Source organism: Felis catus, chromosome B4, assembly GCF_018350175.1.
Source record: "Felis catus isolate Fca126 chromosome B4, F.catus_Fca126_mat1.0, whole genome shotgun sequence".
Lineage (NCBI taxonomy): Eukaryota > Metazoa > Chordata > Mammalia > Carnivora > Felidae > Felis > Felis catus.
The window spans coordinates 28,743,108-28,768,409 of NC_058374.1; the positions used below are offsets into that span (position 1 = coordinate 28,743,108).

The 25,302-nt window shown below is 37.6% G+C and overlaps 2 long non-coding RNA genes across 2 annotated transcripts in view; both read left to right on the plus strand.

Annotated features, from left to right (window-relative positions):
• LOC123386493 overlaps window positions 1–4,360 on the plus strand; it is a 40,136-nt gene extending 35,776 nt beyond the window's left edge. Inside the window, exon 5 of the long non-coding RNA XR_006600414.1 lies at window positions 2,743–4,360. This is a non-coding gene — a long non-coding RNA (uncharacterized LOC123386493). The remainder of the gene's footprint in view (window positions 1–2,742) is intronic.
• A 7,891-nt stretch (window positions 4,361–12,251) lies between these two features.
• On the plus strand, window positions 12,252–24,408 carry LOC123386492. The gene is made up of 3 exons (XR_006600412.1): window positions 12,252–15,323; window positions 23,716–23,817; window positions 24,217–24,408. It is a non-coding gene; the product is annotated as an uncharacterized LOC123386492 (long non-coding RNA).
• Window positions 24,409–25,302: the final 894 nt, after the last annotated feature.

Below are 25,302 nucleotides of genomic sequence, written 5' to 3' on the forward strand. Positions count from 1 at the left end.
ACCCACCAGCCTCCCCTCTGGTAACCATTTGTTTGTTCTCTATAGTTGAGTCTGTTTTTTGGTTTGTCTCTTTTTTTCCCTTTATTCATTTATTTTGTTTCTTAAATTCCACATATGAGTAAAATCATATGGTATTTGTCTTTCTCTGACTGACTTACTTTGCTTAGCATTATACTCTTTAGCTCTATCCATGTTGTTGCAAATGGCAAGATTTCACTCTTTTCTATGGCTGAAAAGAATATATATATATAGGCCACATCTTCTTTATCCATTAATCTATTTTTTTATTTTTTTAACATTTATTTATTATTGAGAAACAGAGAGAGCATGAGCATGGGAAGAGGAGAGAGAGGGGGAGACACAGAATCTGAAGCAGGCTCCAGGCTCTGAGCTGTCAGCACAGAGCCTGACGTGGGGCTCGAACTCACAGACCACGAGATCATGACCTGAGCCAAAGTTGGATGCCTAATGACTGAGCTACCCAGGCGCCCCTATCCACTAATCTATTGATGGACACTTGGTCTGTTTCCTTAGTTTGGCTATTGTAAATAATGTTTCAGTAAACATAGGGATGCATGTATCCCTTTGAGTGAGTGTTTTTATATTCTTTGGGTAGATATCCAGTAGTATGATTACTGGATTATAGGGTAGTTCTATTTTTAACTTTTTGAGGAACTTCCATACTGTCTTCCAAAGTGGCTGCACCAGTTTGTGTTAAATTAAGAGATGTGCAGAGCCCCAAAGGAAGTGAAGATGGGCATCCTGGGACAGAGGCTAATGCCCATCCGATTTATTCCCTGAGGTATGTGGCCACCCCGGAGATGCTGAGTTTCTGCCTTGATAATTGCATAAGGTTCAGAAGACAGAAGACAAAGCATAAGTCTGCCCAAGGGGAAATTTAATAGGAGAGCCCTAGTCACCTGGAATCCTCTAGTCTGCAGTCTTAAGTAAGCATGAACGGGAAGGAAACCCTGATATTCAGAAGGGGACGGAAAGGAAACCTGTCTCCACTTTGAATTGGATGTGGGGAAAAATAAACCCTCCTCTGCCCTCTGAGAATATGTAACCACTTGGACTTAAATATAAAAACAATCCCAAAGTTATTAAGTCTAGATTTCTCTTCTTTAAGAGTGAAAACTGTTAGATAGCAGAGTTTTGCAACCAAAAGGTGGATCATGCTGGCCAGAGTAGATCAAGGAAAAACATCAGAGTTTAAAAGGCAACTTTATAACTGTTAGTTGCTCCTCAAAACTCAAAATGTAATAAAAGACATGGCATGGGGAATATAGTGAAAGGTCTTATAATAGTGTTGTATGATGACAGATGGTAGCTATGCTTGTGGTGAGCACAGCATAACCTATAGACTTGTGGAATCACTGTGTTGTCCATCTGAAACTAAATACCATTGTGTGTCAGCTAGACTTCAATTTAAAAAAAAAAACCAAAAAATTCAAAATAGGGCTTAATAGTACACGAGTTCAAAGATTATCCGAATGTTGATTTGCAAATATGAACTCCAAGTCTCATATTTCTCTCTAAAATTGCCTATTCGTAGAGGAAAAGATGGAGAGAAGGAGACAGGTAGGGAGGAAGGAAGTAGGAGAGGGAAGGAAAGAGGAAGAGGGAGAAGAAGAGGAGAGAGGGAGAGAGAGCAAGAGAGGGAGATCTACAAGTAGATGTTCTTCAAATGTTCATGACCTTTAACTTTATCATGTGCGTGGTTCCAGGTGATTTCTAAAACAGAGAGAGGCAATGCCTGCTGAAAAATACAGGGCAACTGGCCCATCTCATAATGTGGCATTAAGTTGAGAAACAAGGGAGGTAGGGTTAGGCAATTCAGGTTTTGAGCAGCCTGAAGATGAAAAAGATGGGCAGAAATCGGGTCAGGGGAGGAGGGGCGTGGTCCCTTTTGCATCCTTCTCATGCCTGGAATGCCTTCCCCAACAGGAAGCCAAACTTAGAGACACCCTGTGAATTTGAACCCCGGTTCTGCCCTTTATTAGCTAGGGGAGGCTGCTGTACCTCTCTGTGTCTCAGTTTTGCCATATGTCAACTTCTCATATGTAAATGTGAGATAAGGTAGCACCTATATCATCTGGATTTTTGTGGGTTGAGAGAAAAAATGCATATAAAACACTTAACACACTGCCAGGCACATTGTAAGCTCTCAGTAAAGATTAGCTATTTTAACTCTTTATACCCATTTTAGGAAATGTTTGGCATTCCCTTTGCTATTGTCTGAATGTTTGTGTCCCCTTCAGAATTCATAAGTTGAAATCCTAACCTCCAATGTGATGGTTTTAGGAGGTAGGGCCTTTGGGAAGTAAATAAGTCATGAGGATAGAGCCCTCGTGAATGGGATTAGTGCTCTTATAAGAGACTCCAGAGAGCTCCCTGACTCCTCCTACCATGGAAAGACAGAGTGAGAAGCTGGCAGTCTGTAATCTGGAAGAGGTCCTCACCAGATCCCAACCATGCTGGCCCCCTGATCTTGGACTTCCAGCCACCAGGAGAGAAAAATAAATTTCTGTTGCTTGCAAGCCACCCAGTCTGTGGTATTTTGTTATAGCAGCTCAAACAGACTAAGACGCCCTTTAAAACCAACTCCATCTTTCCATAGCCTTCTGTGCTGGACTAGTACACAACCTGTTTGCAGTGATAATATTTCACGCTCCGTCAGCCTTTCCCTGCCTGTGGACCAAGTCCTTAACTATTGGGTATATGTAATGATTATTCTTTCAGATTCCCTCCCCAGAACCTGTCAGTCCTCAATTACAATTACCAAGGAAGCAGTATGCAATAACAAAAAGGAAAGGAAAGCATATACGAACCAAACACTTCCAGGCTGCAACATAATCCACACCATTAAGCGCTCCCGGTAAGTGAGCATCTCAAGAAGTCCAGAAGGTAAAAGTCCAGAAGAGAGAGATTCTCCTTCTTATGCTGTATATACCAGTGATCTAAAGCTCATAGTTTAAATAATCATCTAAATTTAGAAAAGATACTCCATGTATGGCACCTTTGGGGTAAATACCTGCCAAGCACGCACTTTTATGGCTGCCTGAGAAACTCTTGAAAATCAGAGTCTATGGCACATATCTGGCACAATATTAACTTGTACTATACAAAGAATAGCACCATAAGTAAAAGTAGCCTGGGAAAATGTCAATAATATATTCATGCTATCAATGATCAGCCCATCTCATTGCTTTTGTTTAGGAGGCCAAAACTGGAAATTTTTTGCATTAATAAAAGCAGAAGAGTAACCATAGAAACATAGCAGTTATCAATTTCCATGGTAAAGAAAGCAACTCCTTCCATGGGATGCTTCGAGGTGCTCTAGGAAGCATTTCTGCCTGAAGATCTCTCTCCTAAGGGTTTGAACTATTTAAAGAAATGGGAATTCTCTAAAAATAATAGGCAACCTGTTTAATAACAATGGCAAATTTTGATTAAAAGTAAAAATATACTTCCTATAAAGAAATGCAAAGATGTGATGGCAACAGACCAAACCATCCATAGCAGGAAGGGAGAGCAGCAAAGGACAAAGTCAAGGTTCAGACTGCAAGAAAAACGAAAAGCTGACGTGTATTGAAAGCCCACTCTTTGCCAGGCACTTGTTACGTACTTCATTTCCTTTAATCCTCATGACTATCCTATAAGTATATACACTTACATATAAACACACGCACATGTAGTATCTCATTCTAGTTGCTAAAGTAATATGCATTCAGGATAGAAAAGTTGAAAAATACTGAAGAAGTACCTGCAAGAAAGTAAACATCACTCATCATAGCATCCAAAGAGTTTGGTGTGTTTCTCTCTTTCTCTTTGCTTATTGTTTTACGAAATCAAGATTACAAGAGATTTCTATTTATCTTGCACATCGTCCTCCATCATTGGACATTCTTAGGAGGTAAGCTCTAGGAGGCTACGGAGTTTTGTTTGTTCATTGTTTTGTCACCAGTGCCTGGCATATAGTAAACAATAAATGCTTTTGCATGTGTAAATGTGATGGCTACATCCTATTCAACATTCCTCTCTCATTTTAAAGATTTTGAATTTATCTGTATTTTAAATATATAAATCTCCAGTTCAAATTCCTGATTTTTCTCCTGAAGGCCAACAGACACGACATGAAATTGCTAGGCTGAACGTTACAGACCTTTCTGAGTTCATTATCCTTATTGACTAATTTATTTCTAAAATATGTCAAGACACATCTGAAAGTCCCTATTTTGTTCCACCTTCATGGGCACTAAACGGCTTCTCTTTTTTAAAAAAAATTTTTAATGTTTATTTATTTTTGAGGAAGAGAGAGAGAGAGAGAGGGACAGTATGAGCAGGGGAGGTGCCCAGAGAGAGGGAGACACAGAATCTGAAGCAGGCTCCAGGCTCGGAGCTGTCAGCACAGAACCTGATGTAGGGCTCCAACTCACAGACTGTAAGATCATGACCTGAGCTGAAGTCTGATGCCCAACCGACTGAGCCACCCAGTGCCCCTAAATAGCTTCTGTTTAAACATTTCTTTAAATTTTACAGACAAAACAACTTCTTAATGTATATTTTCATTATTAATAAGCACTAACATTAACATGTTATCAATATAGTAGACTGTTTTCCTTATTATTAAAAATATTTCCCCATTAGTTATCTTCCTTTAATACAAGTTAGGTTGGTTTTTTTTCAGTACTAAGACTTTCAACTTCATGTCGTTAAATATATCAATTATCATCCTTGAGTTTTTGTTTTTGTTTTTGTTTTTGTTTTCATTGCTTCCAATGAAAGAGTTCACTTTCATTTTTTTCTAGTTTTTCATGATTTCATTGTTACCTTTTATTTCATTCATACACGTGGAATTTATTTGGACTATGGCAAGAGACAAGTATATCTCAGCAAATAAAAATTTTCCTAGCATTATTTATTTAAAAAATCTTTCTCTTCTGCTTTGATTTGTGGTGTCCATTTTCTTCAGATGCCATCAGCTAGGGTTATTTTAGTTTCTCTATTTATCCTCATGCCCTGTCTAATGTTTTTTTTTAATTAAAAACATTTTATTATAATATAGGCACATATTTTTAAAACTCAGATCATACAGAATTGTGTTGATAATGAAAAGGAACAGCCTTCCAGGGGCACCTGGGTGGCTCAATCGGTTAAGCCTCCAACTGTTGGTTTCAGCTTAGGTCATGATCTCATAGTTCATGAGTTTGATACCCACGTGGGGCTCTGTGCTGCCAGCGCCGAGTCTGCTTGGGCTTCTCTCTCTCCTTTTCTCTCTCTGCCCTTGCCCTGCTTGCTTACTTTCTCTCTCTGTCTCTCAAAATAAATAAATTAAAAAAAAAAAAGGAACAGCCTTCCAATTTTCCCATTCCTGTGACAGTCTTACTTATCAGAGACAAACACTTTTCACCATTTCTGTTTTAATTTTCTCTGGTATTAACTCCATGTTGCTAAATAATAAAGTATAGCCTTGGTTATTATCTATTGAATTTCTGCTAGGAATGATGAGGATTTAGCACATTTATACTATTTTATCTCCTTTCCCTCCCCTCTCAAATTTCATAGTTTTGTCATTGTTTTTATTTATTTTTTTCTTTTTTTCCACCTCCTCTCTTTTGGTTAGCTTTGTCAATTCAAACACTGCATCTAAACTACTTCCTGTTTCAACAAGTGTGTATTCTGATTTCTTGCTTTACAATAGGAGAATATTATTGCTTCTACCCTTTCATACAATTTCTAACACCTACCTTTGACAGATCTTACTTTTACATTGTCAAAGCCAATGTTTGTGTAGTTTGCCTCAAATGATAGTTAACATATTTCAAGGTTTGCCTATACGTTGATTCTAATATTGGAAATCAACAAACAGTATTTATGTATCATGGTTATATAATTATTCTTCATTCTAGGGCCAAATTCCCTCTCCCTTCTCCCAATATCACAGTGTCATTGCCTTAAGAGAGAAAATACATTCACCATGTATGATCAAATAGATTTTTTATTTCATTCTATATCAATTGCTCAAAATAATAATATATGTTTGGTAGAATTCATTTGTGATACCATATAGAAACAGGGGTTTGTTTGGGGGAAAGTTTTTAATTACAGATTCAATGTCTTTAGTAATTGCAGGACAACTCTAATTTTTCTGTTTCTTCTATAAACTCAAGAAGTTGTGTTTTTATAGAAATTTGTCTATTTTATCTCGGTTTTCATTTTTTTGGTTTAATTTTTTTCCACAACATCCTGAAATACTAATCTCACTTTTTGATATATCTTCAGTGATGTATCCTTTTTTTCATTATAATAATGGCTAGTGTCTATTTTCCTAATCAATCTTGCTAGATACTTAACAATTTAATTAACTTTTTACAAAGTGAAGTTGCTGGATCCCAAGGTATAAAACCATTCTACTTTTACTGATATGCCAAACAGTTTCTCAAAGTGGTTTCTACCAATGTACACACCTGCCAGCAGTATATGAGATTTCCACTTGGTCTACATCTTGCCCAAACCTGGTATTGTCAGACCCTTTTATTTTAGTCATGCAGGTGGATGCGTAGTGGCATCTTCTGAATTTGAATTTGCATTTATCTGATAGCTAATAATTTTTAACACCTTGTCATATGTTTATTCGCTATTTAGATATCTTCTTTCGTGAAGTACCTGTCTGTATATGTTATCCATTTCTCTATTGGTTATCTCTCTTTCTTTCTAAGAATACTTTACATAATTTCAAGTGTTTTTACACATTTACTTATGTGTCCTTTTTAAGCTATACGTAGTGCAAAAATCATCTCCCAAAGTTTGGCTTGCTTTTCCCTCTCTCAATATTGTTATTAGATCAAGAGTTTCTTCATTTTGTGTCGTTCTGTTTGTCAATTGTGATATTTATTATGTCCCATTTACTTATCACGTTTGGTGTTTTTTAAAAGTCCTTCCCTACCCCCCAAAGCATGAAGGTATTTCCCTGTGATTTATTTCAGAAGTTTGTTGGTTTGCCTTTCATATTTAGGTATAAAATCTACCTAGAATTGATTTTGAGTGTGGTTTCTTTTTTTTTCAATATGGATATTCAATGGGTCCAGCTGGTACCACTAATTGTAAAGGCCATCTTTTTCACACTGCATTTCAGTGTCATCTTTCAAATGGCTATATATTTGGGTCTGTTTCTGTACTTTCCATTATGTTTCATTTCTCAGTTTGTCCCTCCTTGTGCAAACGGCACAGTGACTTTTTCACTATATTCTCATAATTTGTTTTGACATATCAGAGTATAAATTCCTCAAATCAGCTTTTCTTCACGATTATCTTGGTTATTTCCATATAAAACTTTTAGAATAAGCTTGTTGATTTCCACACACACACACAAATGCCTACTGAAATTTTGATTGAGACTGTATTTATACTCTATACCCCAGCTGCTAGAGACTTGATATCTTAATAATTTTAGTCTTCAATCTATGGCCATGGTATCATAGATTTAGGTATTCTCCATAGATTTAGGTCTTAATTTACTTCCATGATGTTTTTAACATTTTTGAACACTTTTCAGTAGACCCATTCCTAGATATTTGATAATTTTGATGTTATCCTAAATGTTATATATATTTTTTCATTTTTATGGTTCTTTGTTGCTAGTACACAGAGATTAAAAAAAACATTTTTGTATTGATCTTTTATCTACTGTTCTCACTATGTTAACTTATAAATGATAATAGTAGCTAATTTTGAATTTTATACATATAATGACTGCTTTTTTCTTCCTTTTTAATCATTCTACTTTTTTCTTCCCTTATTGCACCAGTTAGGACCTCTGTTACTATGGTAAATAAAAATGATGATGTTAGTCATCTTTATCTCATTCCTGAACTAAGGAGGAAAAGTTTTGATACACCGAACTTAAGTATAATGCTTGGTCTCAGGTTTTTTGTATGTATTTATTCATCTAATTAAGAAACTTTCCTTCTACATCCACTTTGCCAAATTCTTTCTTTTTAAATCATTGTTGGGGGTTGAATTTTATAAAATGCTTTTTCTGCATCTCTTGATGTGATAATAAAATTTTCTTCTTGGGGTGCCTGGGTGGCTCAGTCAGTTAAGCGGCCGACTTCAGCTCAGGTCATGATCTCGCAGTTTGTGAGTTCGAGCCCCGCCTCAGGCTTTGTGCCAACAGCTCAGAGCCTGGAGCCTGCTTTGGATTCAGTGTTTCCGTCTCTCTCTGCCCCTCCCCCACCTGTGCTCTGTTTCTATCAAAAATAAATAAAATGTAAAAAAATAAAATAAAAACAAATTTCTTTTTTAACATGGTGAGTAGCATTTTGTTGATTTTTATAATGATAAGTCACCTTGCATTCCTGGAATAAATCCAACCTTTTGTGTTTTTGTTTTTATAGATTGCCGAAGTAAATTTGCTAACATTTTACTTAGGATTATGTATCTATGTTCATGAGAAAAATGTAACCTACACCTCCCTTTGTGTTCTGTTCTTGCCATACTTTGATACCAAGATGATTCTGGCCTCATAAAAATGAATTGGAAAGTACTATCTTTTTCTATTCTTGGTGATAATTTTTCTAAGACTAGTGTCATATCTGCCTTCAGGTTTGGAAACGTTCACAAATGAAGTCATTTGTACCTGGAGATTTGTAAGTGGAAAGATATTTAATTACAGATTTAAGTTTTAAATAGGTATTCAGATTTTCCATTTTTCTTTTTGTATCAGCAATGGTAAATTGTATTTTCTTAGGATCTAGTCCACTTCATCAAAATTTGTACATTTCTTACCTCAATGTATTTTCAATATTTCCTATTATCTTTTAGATGTCTGTGTGATTTGATGACTTCCTTTTTCTTTTTCTTTTTTTTTAACTGCTGATACTGATTATGTGGGCCCTTTTTATCCTTTTTCAGTCTTCAAAGAACTTAGGCTTTCAGAGAACCAAATTTCAGCCTTGTTGATTTTTCTCTATTGTATTTACATTTCCTATTTTATTAATGTCTGCTCTTATTTTAATTATTTATTTTCACCTATATGCTCAAGTTTAATTTGCTACGAGTTTTTTTTCCCCTAGTTTTTTGAGGTGAATAGTGAGGTCACTATTTTTAAAAACTTCTTTTTCACATATAGATTTGATAGTTGTACATTTTTGTCCGGGCACAGCATTAGTGGCATTCATATTTTGACATGCCAGACTTTTTTTTCCATTCAGTGAAAAATGTCATTTTGTTCCATTGGGATTTCTTTTTTGACCCAAAGTTTATTTTTTAATGAATTGTTTAAATTCCAACTATTTGAGGATTTTCTAATGATTATTTTTTGTTTTAGTTTTAATGTAATTCTACTGCATAGAATAACATCATTTCAATCATTTGGAATTTGTTAAATATTATATGTTGTCAATATATACTTCAATTTTAAAAAATACATGAAAACCTAAGAATACAAATTATTTTTATTTTTTTTTATTTTTTTTTCAACGTTTATTTATTTTTGGGACAGAGAGAGACAGAGCATGAACGGGGGAGGGGCAGAGAGAGGGAGACACAGAATCGGAAACAGGCTCCAGGCTCTGAGCCATCAGCCCAGAGCCTGACGCGGGGCTCGAACTCACAGACCGCGAGATTGTGACCTGGCTGAAGTCGGACGCTTAACCGACTGCGCCACCCAGGCGCCCCCGAATTATTTTTAAAAAAGAAAGAAATGTTTTGTGAATTGTTTTATGGTGTAGCAAATAGTTAATTTTGATAAAATTTAGCAAATATAACCTGAAAAAAAAGTATGTTCTATTATTATTAGGTGCATTGCTAATTAGGTTAATTTTGTTATTCGTATTGCTTACATTTCCTAATGGTTTCTTCAGTTGTTTATAATTAATTATAAATTTAATTAAATATAAAATCTATTTACACATTAATCTACATTATTATATTTTGGTTTTTGAATTCCCACCTGATCTTTGTTTTAGATTTAGTACTCTTGTAAAATTTTCTCTTTATTTTAATATTTTTTAACATAGTAATCTCCATTATTTAAAAAAAAATTAATGTTTGTTTATTTTTGAGAGAGAGAGAGACAGAGTGCAAGTGGAGAAGGGGCAGAGAGAGAGGGAGATACAGACTCTGAAGCAGGGTCCAGGCTCTAAGCTGTCAGCACAGAGCCTGATGTGGGGCTTGAACCCATGATGTGTGAAATCATGACCTGAGCTGAAGTCAGACACTTAACTAACCGAGCCACCCAGGAACCCCAAGTAATCTCCATTATTTTTAAGTAAGTATCTGATAACTACAATGTCTGAGTCACATATGGGTCCTATTTCTTTGTATGCCTTATATTTTATTTAGTGATAGACATCTTGATTTTTAAAAAAATGTATGGGTTTGGATACTATTATTTTTTCCCAAAGAGGCTTTTCTCTATCCTCTGTGAGGTATCTAGAATGTGATCAGATAAGTTCAATCCAGCCAGAAATTGAGTTGCCTGGAAATGGAGTTGCAATCTTTATAAGGCTCGGTTTACCTACAGGCTTGGTGCAGACTCCCGTGATCCCAAGTGAAAGCCTGGCTGTTCACGGAGGCTTCTTCCCCTTTTAAAGGCAGACTCTGAAATCCAACTTTTGTTTCCCAAGCGCCATGAGAGTGTCAAAAATTCCGCTCTGTGTTTCAGTTGTTTCCGCTTAGTTACCTATACTTTGCCCTGAACAGCTTAAGATCCGTTACATGCTTTACAGAGACCAGTGATGCCAAATGTTGAGGAAATGTTGAGCTGTCTTCGATATCTGCTTTCTCTGGGATATTAGTCCTTCAAGTCCTGGCTGCTTCAGTGGGAAGAGTGGTCAGTTCCAGAAGCCAAAACTTACTCTATGGTTTAGAAAGAAAACCCAAAACTTTTAAGATGATTTTCCATTTATTAATGCTTTTCTTGTTCTGTCTTTACAGGTTTCAGCAAACTCAAAGTCCTTTTTATTTAACATCATAATTTCTGTAACTTGGTTGCTTTAGTGTTTCTTTTAGAAAGCTTAGTACAGATTTATATCTTAGCCACAGTGAATTTTACCGGACTATCAAACTAGTTAGCTATGCTAACTTGAATTTAAAATTATTTTACTAAATTAAAAAACACTGATTATTTATGGCCAGTTCATTCCCTATTAATGCCCACTCAGTTAAATGGCTTTACAGGTGCTTGATCATAAGATTAGAAACAAAAGCCTTGGAGTAGCTTTAGATTCACTCAAAGTCAATTGTTTTATGAGTTTTATACCATCTAAATTTATTTTGGAACACATGATTTATTTATTCTAAATTTATTAATTTTTATTTGGGGTGGGGGGAGTAGAGGGAGGGGGAGAGAGAGAATCCCAAGCAGGATCTGAGCTCTCAGTACAGAGCCCAACAGAGACTCAATACCATGAACCAAGAGATCATGACCTAAGCTGAAATCAAGAGTCAGTCATTTAACCAGCTGAGCCACCCTGGTGCCCTTGGAACAATTTTTTTCTTTAAACTTTAAAATAACCGCTGGGGAAAAATAATTAATTTTATAGCAATCCCGTTTTGCAGATTAAAAACTCAAATCAGGGCGCCTGGGTGGCGCAGTCGGTTAAGCGTCGGACTTCAGCCAGGTCACGATCTCGCGGTCCGTGAGTTCGAGCCCCGCATCGGGCTCTGGGCTGATGGCTCGGAGCCTGGAGCCTGTTTCCGATTCTGTGTCTCCCTCTCTCTCTGCCCCTCCCCCGTTCATGCTCTGTCTCTCTCTGTCCCAAAAATAAATAAATGTTGAAAAAAAAATTTTTAAAAACTCAAATCAAACCTTAGAAGTCAATCAGCGGCTTTGACCTTCCACATGAAAAGCTGATAATGTTTGTTACAAATTGGACTATATAGAAGATTCAGGATTTTAAAAAATTAACACGTTCTGAAATGTAGCCCAGCAAGGAGGAAGCACACAAAAATATGAGCTAAGATTTTTTAGACCTCCCAGACATGAATATTAAAGCTTATTATATATAGCAAGACTCCCTTTTCTTTTTTAAATGTAAAGATGTAATCAACACTCTCAGTAAATTTCCATGTGTTATTTACCAACTGATAAGTCATAGACTGTTTGGTTCTTCTGTGTCCTATCATATAAAATGTTTGTTTTGGTTTTTTTTTTTTTTTGAGAGAAATTTGATAAAAATCAAATGTGGCTGGATAACAAGTGAATTCATTATATTGAAGGTGAATACATGCCTATATTTTAGAATAGATAATTTAAACCAAACATGACGCCATGAAAATTCACATTTGTTTTTCCTCAATACTGGGACACAGAGTAGTGTTCTCAGCTCTTATTTCCCAGTTACAATAACATGAATAGATATTGATGTAACCTATTATCTCCGCAATAACACATATTACAACCAGTGGTTATTTATTAGCAGTAAAATGTTTCTCCAGGGCTTAATTTAGAATGCCTGAAACGAGATAACAAAATCTCAGTCTTGGAAGTGATCTTCTATATAGTGATTGTTTAGGGAAATTTTCATTGCTTCACAGCAGTTAAAGATCCTTAATTGGCTAGTTTGTTGAAATGAAGGCATATGGTGCAATATCAAGGTCTTGGAAGGCTGATGTGAGTGAATGCATGCAGAACTAGAAGCCAGACTTCTACATGCAGATAGAAATGTTGGGCATGGATGAATTAATCTACCCAATTCTACTTTTCCGTGATCAGGGCACGGTCAAACATCACGTCTGGATAGGTGGAGCTTTGGTGGGCTTATGGTGCAAAATTTGGCTGATCCAGTGGGTTAGAGCAGGCTGTCAGAGAGCGTTTCAGCACTGAGCAAGCTGATTCTCCTTTAGGTTTGACAAGCAACAGAGGAGTCTTATTCCTGCAAGTTTTTGTGATAGCAAGGCAAGCTTCAAAAAGGCACCGTCAGGGGGGAGTCCAGGTGTGTGGGAGTAAGATAAGGATGCGGATCTGGAAGTTTTGAGTCACAGGTGTGAACTGACCACAAAGCAAAGGTAAGAATCCCTTTACCAGATTCAGGAGTGCCAGGTCAGAGGGTGCTAGAGCAAGGCTGACTTGATGCTGAGCCCCGAAACCCATATACCTAAAGGCTTCCTATATCCTTCCTGACTAGGAATGGAATTGGTCTTAGAGACGGGCAGAGTCGAGTCTCCAGGTAGTCCACTCAGTGGTCTCAGCCATGGACAGGAGAGCTTTAAAAGCAGGGAATTGCTCCATGACTGCATCCTTCTTTACTCCAGGGGACTTGTTTCTGTGGACTTCTTTCTCCCTTTCCAAGATTCTTAATTTTGGAGATCAATCAAGATCTAAAGGCAATTCTTGCCTTGAGTACCAGGTTATTCCTGTGACCCCTAACAATGGTGCAACAGAGTTGGAGCGGGGGCTAGGCGTTCTCTTCCTGGCATGGCTGCAGCCGTGCCAGGGTTTTACAGATGGCCCAGGGCCCTGGGCTTTTCCCTCCTAGCTTCCTTTGAATCTGCTGACTGAGGACAGAGTAATGGCTGGAAGTGTCTATGACTCTACTAAAATCTTCATGCTTCCAAAAAACTAAGATAAATTTCCTTAATGGAACTGCTGGCTAGCAGAAAAAGATTCTATAGAATTCTTGCTTGTACTTCTATCCAAAGCTTTTTTCTCCGATTCCAGATTCCAAGCTTTCAGTAGATTGCTTAATTATTTGGAAAGGTGCTGAGCCAGCAGGTGGCCATGCACAGCCTGGATCTAACCACGCTACAGCTGAGTGCTGTCTGTGTCCTACGCAGGTCTACATCTTAGTAGACTGGCCCCTTCAGGACCACTCACACGGCTAAACACATTCCCTCTTGTTCAGCCTCCTTAGTCCAAAATACCAGGATGGTGACTTGAAAAGAAAAGGCATAGACAAGCTAGGAGAGCCTGGGACCTGGTAAGTAGGCACACGTAACACAGATAAGCATGTTCTTGGGGACAGGTGAGTATGAACTGAGGAGGATCAGCTGCAAGTGAAGAGAAATACAGTGAAAGAGCAGATCTAATATTCAGATTATGGACCCAAATAGTAGGCAGTCAAAAGGTGGACAGTGTAGGGGGAGAAGGATGGTCTTCAGGTTTCACAAACCCTAAGTGGAATTTAAATACGTCTATTGACTATCCATTCATTCATCCATCCAATACCTACCACAACCTACTATGTGTTCTGATGCTATACTGGAGGTGTGCCAAGCCCAAATTCTGTCAGCAGAGCCAGGATTTCTAAATACAAGTCAGAATAGGATGAAATAAGGAAACTGCTATTTGTTAAACATAACATTAGGCACTTTCAAACTGAGTATTTAATTTAATTCTTGAAACATTCCTGCAGATATTATTACCCTTGATTCTGAAGAAGGGCAAAAAGAGCACATTTCATGGAAGGAGGATAGAGTAAAACCAGAGTGAAGTTGATCATCTGTGAAACCTACACGTAATATAACCTCTGAGTCTCTGCTTCCTTATCTGTAAAATAGATCAGATACCTGTCTTTGAGGATAGTTGTAAGGAGGAAATTGCATTAAATGGCAAATACTAAAGTCCCCAGCATTTAACACCTGGCAACCGTGTAAGTGTGTGTCTTCTACATTCCCATCGGAAGTCTTACAGGAGGAGGTGCCCAAGAGACTGGCAGAACAAGGACTGAAGCCTGGCCAGGATCACACACAATTATCCCACCCTGGGAAAAGCAAGCATGGGTCATTCTTGCTGCAGGTAACATGCCTTAGAAATCCAGAGCTCAGCCACCAATCCAGGGGGCCTGGAAAACCAAGGCAGGAGAGAATTGAAAGCAGATTAGTCATTAGCAAAAAGCAGGATCCCAGTCACTGGAACCAAGTTGCAATGATAGGGAAGAACTGGTCAGATGACTGGTCAGATGGCCCAGCATTTCAGCAGAACCTGGAGTATCAGCCCCTGAGAAGAAGGAAGTCAGAATTCATTGCTCCCATATGCCCATCTCCAGCAGTTAGGGCACTCGGTTCTTCCTTCTATGACTCAGCAACTACTCAGCTGTTTGATCTGCCTCCAGCCTTGTTTCTCAGACCCCAGGGACTGACTGTCTATGTTTGTGATGCTGTCTTCTCCCCGCTGATGTCAGCTAGGTTCACAGTAAGCTCACTCAATACTGAGTCATCCAAACTCAAAGGCCCCTAGGACTGCCTGATGAATCACCAGACCTCTGGAAGGCTGAGCCTACCAGTGGAAGAAGTGGTCCTAGATGGGGAAAGAAGTAACTGGAGATACAGAGTACCAGGCACTTCCTTCAGGGATCCCCTAACCACTGCAGAACATGGTGGGTCTATCTCAGTCTCCATCTCTGTTCTCAGTCTTTCTGTGTGTGTGTCTCTGTCACACACACATGCACACACACGATCTTGTCGTGGATATGGTGTGATGGGATGGTATCTAGGCCACACTACTGCATAGGAGAAACTCTTCTTGTCCTTGACTTCTGCCCATTATGGTTGTTTCCTTCTCATGTATGCTTGAGGGGGACCCCAGCCTAAAGCTCAAAAATAGGACTCTCTCTAACTCTTGTTCACTAATTATGTCATAATTAAATAACGGGGGAGAAGGTTTGCATTGTTTATGTAATGTTCGTGTTGGCCTAATTTATGAAATAGACCTGGACTACATTACAGAACTGTCACATTTCTCTAGGTTTGGACTCCTACCTGGAATCCAGCCTGAGAAATTTCTCTTTCTTGAACATCCACCAAGTTTGTGCTAATCTGTTATTTGAGCCCATGTCCACAAAACACCAGCAGAAAAGGTTTTTAGATATGGAATCAGAAAGAGTGTGAAGGTCATGAAAGGGGTGTGCCAATGACAAACAAGTATTTGAGTAAGTAGATCCAGGGAGAGAAACTGTTAAAAAGTTATGAAAATGAGCACAGGACAATGTATGGAAGTGTTGATACACCTGAAACTAATAAAATACTGTATGTTAACTGGAATTAAAATGAAAATGAACATGAAAAATTTTAAAAATAATAAATAAATACATAAATAAAAAGATATGTGTTTGTAAACATATGTGAAGAAGCCTATGGGAACAACTGTATGGTTAACTCATTGAAATTACGCTGTGAAAAAAATCATCTTTCTAGAAAGATCTTCTTTCACTAAAATGTATTTGTAATTGTATGTATAGAAGGCTACTGGGATAGCCATATGCTTAACTCATTAAAACTACACTGTGTATAAACTTAAAAAAAGTTATGAAGAATTCCCTGTTTCATTTAGAACACCGTTTGCCATATCTCTGAATTCAAGTTCTTCTGCTTTATCATAGCTCAGATAAAACCCTTCTTTGATCACCTCTGTCATGGATATTTTTTCCTTTTACGAACTCCTACAGATCCCCTTAAATTTCTCTCTCATGGGGTGCCTGGGTGGCTCAGTCGGTTAAGTGTCCGACTTCAGCTTAGGTCATGAAGTGGGTTCGAGCCCCGCGTCGGGCTCTGTGCTGACAGCTCAGAGCCTGGAGCCTGCTTCAGATTGTGTCTCCCCCTCTCTCTGCCCCTCCCCCACTCGTGCGCGCGCTCTCTCTCAAAAATAAATTTTAAAAAACATAAAAAAAATTAAAAAAACTCCCCTTTATGATGCTCACTGCTTTGTACTGGGGCAGATCTAGTAAAAACTTCTGCAGGTCCTGAAGTTTAAGTAATTTCGGGGGAACCTCTTTAGGAAAAATAGTTGAAAGTGATTAATCAAAATTAGATATGAAAATGCATATTTATTTAGAATAAAGAAATCACAGCCAAATCAAATTTTAACAAGTTAACAGATGTAATAATTATTATAAAATCTGGAAAAATAACATTTTCATTCAGTAACTGCCTATTGGAGTTACTTGATTATAGTATTTTCTGTAGAGAAAATGGAAATATAATTCAGTCTTTCTTCTGTAATGGCTGGTCACATTTTTTATTGCTGATAATTGGAATGAATAGAATGTACAACTTCACCTATAGATGGACTCACTCTTTATAGTGCTGCCACCAGGTTGTGCCTCATTTTGTGCAATTACCAACAAAAAGAAAAATTGGTGCACGTATAAGTGTATGACTGATTATGCTGTGTCGTTAAGAGTATTCCTGACCAGGCACTTTTGAGAACGACACCCTCCATTCACAGCTTTACATGTCTGATTAGAAGAATTCTCCACAGACTATTTTCTTGCCTCATGTACACTTCAAACCCTGGTGTCTCCTCCAGTACCCACCTACTTCCTGGGCTGAGTGCCACCTGGCATGTTCCTGTCACGGTAAAACCTCTGTTCTATACCATCAAGCCATGAACCCAACAAATCAGCACAGGGGTAGTAAGATGTTTCTAGAAATCACTCCTCCACGAGTGCAGCTGGCAATCAGGTCATTCTGAAATGAAGTATTTATGATCCCATACGTATATTTCAATAAATTCAGCTAAACGTGTCCTTTGTACAATTCGTTTGCTGGGACTCAAAAATGTCCTTGGACATTTCAACAGTAGGGGAAGTAAGACAGGAAAAAGACAGTTTAACTGAAGTTTTTTTTTTTCTTAATTCTCACTTTTGCAAAGTTTACCAAAATGTATGAGCACATAAGTATGTTCATAGGGTTTCTCCTAGAGCATCAGAAGGGGCCCATGTAAGTGAGGGGCACTGACACTGGAGTTTCATTCACTTCATGCTATATCTGCCTCTGATTTAAATTTGCATTGTAGTAACTTATGTCCTCATCCAATTATACCTTCTACATTGGACAGCATTTTTACATTTCCAGGGTCTGATACAGCTCTTTTCAAACAGAAGCAACTCAGTGAATATTGTGGCATTAACTAAGTAATTCATATACATTAATGGGCAAGTTAGAAGAACCTGATCTCTCTCCCAACATGACTCAAGGGTACAGAGGAATATTCCAGGCTGTGCCCCCTCCGTGAGGAAGTCAGTCAGTAGCTTTGGTCTTGAGTTTCTATAGAACCACAGGGCTTCTTCCACCGTCTCCAGGAAGTCACAGGCTTCTTGGTGAGGATTTCTGGAAGGATCATAAGCACTTTAAATAATAAACTTTTTACTATAATTTAAAACTGATTACAGTAAGAGATTGGTTAATTAAATTGTGATACATCTGAAAAATGGAATTGTATATTAAAACAGGTGACACAGAACTATGACTTTTGAAATGGTAAAAACATCCAGGGTATACAATTAAGTGAGGAAAAAAAGCTCCACTACAAAATCACCAGTGGAAAGCTCTCCAAACAGCACCTTGTCCTTTACCTTGCCGGCTCAGGTAACCCCCACTATCACTCTTCTGCAACCTCAGAGAAATATCTATCCCCTCAGCTCTCACTTTCTCCCTTTCTCTACTGCCTTCCTATCCAGCTTGGATTCCAAGACCTATTACTTCAACTATCCTCTTCATATACTCTACACTCCCTTAGCCCTGTAACTATGCTTCCCCCCCACGACCACAATATTTTTTCCTCTTCTATAAACTGCCATCTCATATAACTTTGCCTACTTTTAAAAATTAAGACTTCAGTCTTTTAGAGCAGTTCAATGTTCACAACAAAATTGAGGGGAAGCTACAGAGACTTCCCATATGCACATGCACCCGCACATTCATTATCAGCATTCCTTCAAAAGTGGTACATTTGTTATGATTGAGAAACCTACACTGATAACCTACATTATCACCGAAGGTCCATGGTTCTCGCTTGGTGGTGTACATCCCATAGGTCTGGACAAATGTATAACGGCATGTACCTATGATTATGGTGCCATACAGAGTATTTTCACTGCCCTAAAAATCCTCAGTACTTGGCTTATTCATTCCTCACTGTCCCCCACCAAATACTTTGCCTATATTATTGAAGTATTTCTTTTTTCTTTCTTTCTTTCTTTCTTTCTTTCTTTCTTTCTTTCTTTCTTTCTTCTTTCTTTCATTTGTAGGAATCATTATATATTCTGGCAACTGATCTTTTGTCAACTATGTGCATTGTCAACATCTTCTTTCAGTCTGTGTTTTATCTTAACTTTATGGTATCTTTTTTATAAAGGAGTTTAATATTTTAAAGGAGTCAAATTTATCAATTCTGTCCTTGACTTCTTTTGTATGTTGTTTAAGAACTCTCTTTCCATCTGCAAATTTTAATGACATTTTTAATACTATGTTCTGAATTTTTAGAATGCTGCTCCACACATTTAGTATTTAATTCAGCCTAGGGAATGAGCAAAGAATTAAGGTTTATCTTTCTCCATATTGATAACTAATTTCCCACTACCATTTTATTATGCCACTCATCAGTAATACAGCTCCTGACAAATATTAAGTGTCACTGTATGCATGAGACTGAGCTCTGTATCCTATTCCATTGGGCATCTTGTCTATCCCTGTGCCAAAATTGTATTAATCAGTATAATTAAAAAATGTTTAATGTTTATTTATTTTTGAGAGAGAGAGAGAGAGAGTGCGCATGAGCGGAGGAGGGACAGAGAGAGGGAGATACAGAATCTGTCTGAGCTGTCAGCACAGAGACCGACACGGGGCTTGAACTCAGACCATGAGATCATGACCTGAGCCGAAGCATTGAACCGACTGAACCACCCAGGTGCAGTATACTTAATCAGTATAATTTTGTCAAAAGCATTGATCTCTTTCCCAGCTTGTTCTTTAAATGTATTTTGGCTATTCTTGTTCTTTTCTCTACCATATGAACATTAAGGCCATTTATCAAGTTCTATATAAAACTGGGATGATATATTAAATGGAATTGGATTCTACATTGAATTTATAAATTAATTTGTAAACAATTGCCTTCTTTATTATAATAAATCTCCCAATCCAAAAACATGTATTCCTCCAATTATTTGAGACTCTTCCATTTATTTGAGATTCCCATTACTTCAATGATGCTTTATTTTCTTTTTAATTGTCTTGTACATCTCTGTTGGATTTGTTCTTAGGTAAATTATAGTTTTTGTTGTCATTAGAAAAAATATGTTTTATGTGATGATTCTCTAATGGATTATTTGGAATGTTATTAATTATGCTAAGCTTATCCAAAAATTTGGACCAAGTTTCAAATTACTTTTAGAATTTTTATTGATTTACTATTAGAAATAATATTACATTTAGGTTTTATATGTGTATAAATACATTTCAGGTCTTTACAATTCTTGTACCTCTTATGTTTTTGTTCGTCTATTGGATTGTCTAGAACAGCTAGTACACTCTTGAATAGAAGTGGTGACATGAAATATATTTATTTGGCCCCTGACATTAATGAAACCACATTTAAAGTTTCATCAATATGCATGATTATTGTACATTTTGAATATTAAGTTTTCTGCTCCTAGTTTGCTAAGATTTTTAAAAATCATCATGAATTGATTTTTTTAACATGTGCTTTTTCTGGAATTACTGAGATAATCATAGAGATTTTCTTAATCTCTTAATGTAGTTACATCAAAAAATTTTAGAATTCCTTCTGAAGTCACCCATCCATTTCTGAGATGAACCCAACTTAAACATAAATACTGCTGAAGTTGATTTGCTACTATTTTGTTTAGGATGTTTTCCTGCTGTGCTCATAAATGAAATGGATCTATAGTTTTCTTTCATTACATTTTCCCTGATCTCCACAGCACACTAGGTTTTAAAATGAGCTAAGTAGCTTTTCCTCTTCTCCAATTCCCTGAAATAATGTATGTAAGTTGGAGATTATCTGCACCTTAAAGATATAGCACTCTGCCATAAAATCATCAGTACCCGATGTCTCTTTGGTAGGGGAAGACAGTTTTGTTTACCAATTTAATCTTTTTTAATGACTATTAGACTATTCATGTTGTCCAATTTTTCATCTGGTTAATTTTTGTGATTCTTTTTAAAGAAAATTTTAATCTAAATATTTAAATTCAGAGCATAAATTTGTTCAGAGCAATCATTTATGTTTTTTTTTTATTTAAAAAAAATTTTTTTTCAACGTTTATTTATTTTTGGGACAGAGAGAGACAGAGCATGAACGGGGGAGGGGCAGAGAGAGAGGGAGACACAGAATCGGAAACAGGCTCCAGGCTCTGAGCCATCAGCCCAGAGCCTGACGTGGGGCTCGAACCCACGGGCCGCAAGATCGTGACCTGGCTGAAGTCGGACGCTTAACCGACTGTGCCACCCAGGCGCCCCAGCAATCATTTATGTTTTTAAAAAATCTTGATCTGTCAGTAGTTTTTTCAAAACATCAGTTTCTGGTTCTGTTTATCTTCTCTACTGTTCCTTTGTGTTTTACTTAATTTTTATAAAATTATTTCTTTTCTTTTATATTTCCTGGCTTCATTTTACAGCTTTCTTCTAGTGTCTTAACCCAATCACTGGCTTATTTTAAATTTATACTTTTTTATAAATTTATTTTTGTGCTATACCTTCACTGCTAAGTGTCATAGCTTTAGCAATTTATTATGTAGTACGTTCTTTCCTGTTTAGCACTAACTGTAATTTCTAGTGTGATTTCCTCTTCAGCTTATGTTATTTAAGTTTCCAAGCATATTTTCCCCATCTTTATATTGTTGACTTCTAATTTCATTCAGGTTAGAGAATTTCTCTATATCTTAACAATTCTTTAAAATTTTGGGGCGCCTGGGTGGCTCAGTCGGTTGAGCGTCCGACTTTGGCTCAGGTCATGATCTCAAGGTCTGTGAGTACGAGCCCCATGTCGGGCTCTGTGCTGACAGCTCAGAGCCTGGAGCCTGCTTCAGATTCGGTGTCTCTCTCTCTTTCTCTGTCCCTCCCCCACTCATTCTCTCTCCCTCTCTCTCTCTCTGTCAAAAATAAACATTTAAAAAATTAAAAAAAATAAAATTACTGTTTCCTTTGTTATTTAGTACATAATTAATAAGGAGAAATATTCTAAAGTTTGTGAAAAGAAAGTGTACTTTCTATGGAAGGATGTATATAGCACTGTATATAAAACTGTCGGCTCAACCATATTAATTTTGTGTTTTATGATAGAAAAATGACTTGTCCACACTGTTTGTAAGCAAAGATACATTCTCTAGTATTATAGGTGAGAGCAAATCCTGCAGTGAATATGGAGGAAGTGAGGAAATAAAGGTGCCAGAGCAGCTCTTACATGCAACTTTTAGGGTTTGTTATTTTATACTGTGGTTGGTTACACTTAACAATTCACCTAAACCTTATGTGGCGACTTCTAGTATAGCACTAAAAGAGAATTCCAAAACCCATCTGAAGAAAGAATGTGGTTTGAAGTTTCTCAATCTAAATCAGCCTTGGAAATGTATCTCTGTCTCTAATGCACAGGGTGCAAAACTTTATACAGCTTGTGTGGTGGGTGGAATGATGACCCCCTCAGAGATTCCACGTGCTAGTCCTGGAATCTCTGATTATGTTACCTTACATGGCAAAAGGGACTTTGCAGACTTGACTAAGTTAAGGATTTTGATATGGAGAGAAGATCCTGATTATTTGCACAGAACTAATGTAATCACAAGAGTTCTTAGAAGTGAAAAAGAAAGGCAAGATATGGGGCGCCTGGGTGGCTCAGTCGGTTAAGCGTCCGACTTCGGCTCAGGTCATGATCTCGCGGTTTGTGAGTTCGAGCCCCACGTGGGGCTGTGTGCTGACAGCTCAGAGCCTGGAGCCTGCCTCGGATTCTGTGTCTCCCCCTCTCTCTGACCCTCCCCTGCTCATGCTTTGTCTCTCTCTGTCTCAAAAATAAATAAAAACATTAATAATAATAATAAAAAAGAAAGGCAAGATAGAGAGAGTTTTACAGATGTCAGGCAACTGGTTTCGAAGATGGAGGAAGGTGCCACGAACCAAGGCATGCATGTGTCTCTAGAAGCTGCAAAGTGCAAAGAAATGGGTTCTTTCCTAGAGCCGCCAGAGGGAACACAGCCCTGCTGACACCTTGATTTTAGCCCAGTGGGAGCCATTTCAGTCAGAATTTTTCCCCCCTTTTCATTCGTTTTGTAGGTTATTGCAATTTCATATTTTCCACCATATCTCCTATTTTCCTTACTAGTTTTTGTCAGCTGGATCTATTCATTTCTTATAAAGGTTTATTAAAATCTTCAACTAGGATTATAAATTTGTCAATTGATCCCTGTAATTATGTCAATTTTTGCTTTGCATATTTTGATGCTAGGTCTCGAGATAATTCGTGATTGGTTTGGTTTTTTGGTGGATTGTTCCTCTATTATTATGTAATCTCCCATTTTCCCCTTTCAGTGCCTTTTGCCCTTAATTCAGTTTGACTTCTATTAATGTAGGACTAGTGTAGCAGAATATGCACACCTTGCCCAACGCATGTCACTTCAGCACTCACCTCTATGTGTAAAGACTGCTTGCTGTAAGAACCTGTGACTTTGTGCTCGAGGGCTTTTTTTTTTTCTTAGCCTTGGTAGAACACTCTTCTTATCCAAAAGGCAAGCCAGGAGAGCCAGAGAGTTAATGTCCCCAGGGTCACCACTCAACAATGATGGTCCAAGAGTTGGTCAATAAATACTCAAGCTTCCTTGCTCCTCAGGTGAATGTCTCTGAGGCACATTCTGCTCTGTCTTCCAAAGTTCCTCAGGGGACTGTTCTCCAGTTGCCCATAGTGGTAAGTGGCTGATAACACATCTTTGATCAATTGGCTTCTTCTCTTCCCTTTCTCATGTCACCACTTCCCTGCAGGTGTTTCCTGAGACACAGCACCCTCCCCTCCAAAATGAACTACCTGCACTTGAATCCTTGTGTCCAGGGGTGCCAGCTAGCTTCCCTTCGGTTAATATACTTGTAAGTATATATTTCCCCACCCTTTATCATAAGTCCTTTATGCGCTTTAAGGCTCTTCTCTTACGAGAAGTATATAGCTGGCTTAAAAAAAAAAAAAAGTCCAATCTGGAAATTTTTGACTGTTAAAACTTTGATCCAGAGGTCAACCAACTCCTTCCATTGGCCAAATCCAGCTGGTAATCTGTGTATGGCTTGCTAAGAATGTTTTTTTTTTTTAGGTCTTTAAAGGACTGAAGAAAGTATATGTGACCCACAACACCTAAAACATTTATTATTTGGTCCTTTGCAGAAAAAGGTTGCCAACTCCTGGTTAAATCCACTCTTAGCTATTGTGATTGTTGATATATAGCATATATTTCTAACATTCATAATTTTAATTTACTCTCATTTCCTTTGCAGGTTCCCTTTTCTCTGTCTTCTGTTGGATTGATAACGTTTTTGATCTTCCTGTTTCTCCCTTCTGCTTGTTCAGAAGCTATAGATTCTGGGGCACCTGAGTGGCTCAGTTGGTTAAGTGTCCGACTTCGGCTCAGGTCATGATCTCACGGTTCGTTAGTTCGAGCCCTGTGTCAGGATCTGTGCTGACAGCTTGGAGCCTGGAGCTGCTTCGGATTCTGTGTCTCCTCTCTCTCTGCCGCTCCCCTGCTCACACTCTGTCTCTCTCTCTCTCAAAAATAAATAATAAACATTAAAAATTTTTTAAAAAAGAAGCTATAGATTCTATTCTTTTGGTGATTACCACTAAACTTTAAAAAATATATTCCTACCTGTAATGTCTTTTTAAAGTTCAGCATTTTAACCTTCTCCCACTGAACACTTCATATTGTTGTTGAAAGCTTCAGTTTTTTATCTTTTATAACCCTAAAAACTTTTCTAGCAGTCAGTTGTTAATATACTATCTTTTATTTCTACCAACATCTGTGTTCATCATTATCCTATGTTCTAAACCTTCCCTCTGGGTTCATTTCTTTTTTCTTTTTAAGCACATACTACGTTGAGAGTCTATTGGTTGGTTAATTGTCTAAATCTTTGTAATTAGAAAAGTGCCTATTTATCCATTTTAAATAGTTTTGCTGAAGATAAAATGCTAGATTGACAGTTAATTTCTCTCAGGGTCATGCAGACATTACTGTCTTCTCACAGCTATTGTAGTAATGACAGTCTTCTGTCAGTCTATCGAGTGCTCCTCTGCATGGAATCTTTTATCCCTGAAAGCTTTTAAGGCTTTTCTCTTTAGTCTTGATGTTCTTCAACTTCACTATGTTGTATACTCATTTTCATTTATCTCACCTGCTACTAGTGCACTCTGTATCTGGACGTTTGTGCTGTCGTCCAATCCTGGAAAATCTCGGCTCCTCTTTCTTCAAATGTTGCTTCTCTCTTCCCCTTTTCTTCACTCCTATTAGGCAGATAGCGGAGGACTGTGTCACTCCTTATCAAAATCCCTACTATTGATCACGAGGTTGTACAAGGAATGCTTGCCCA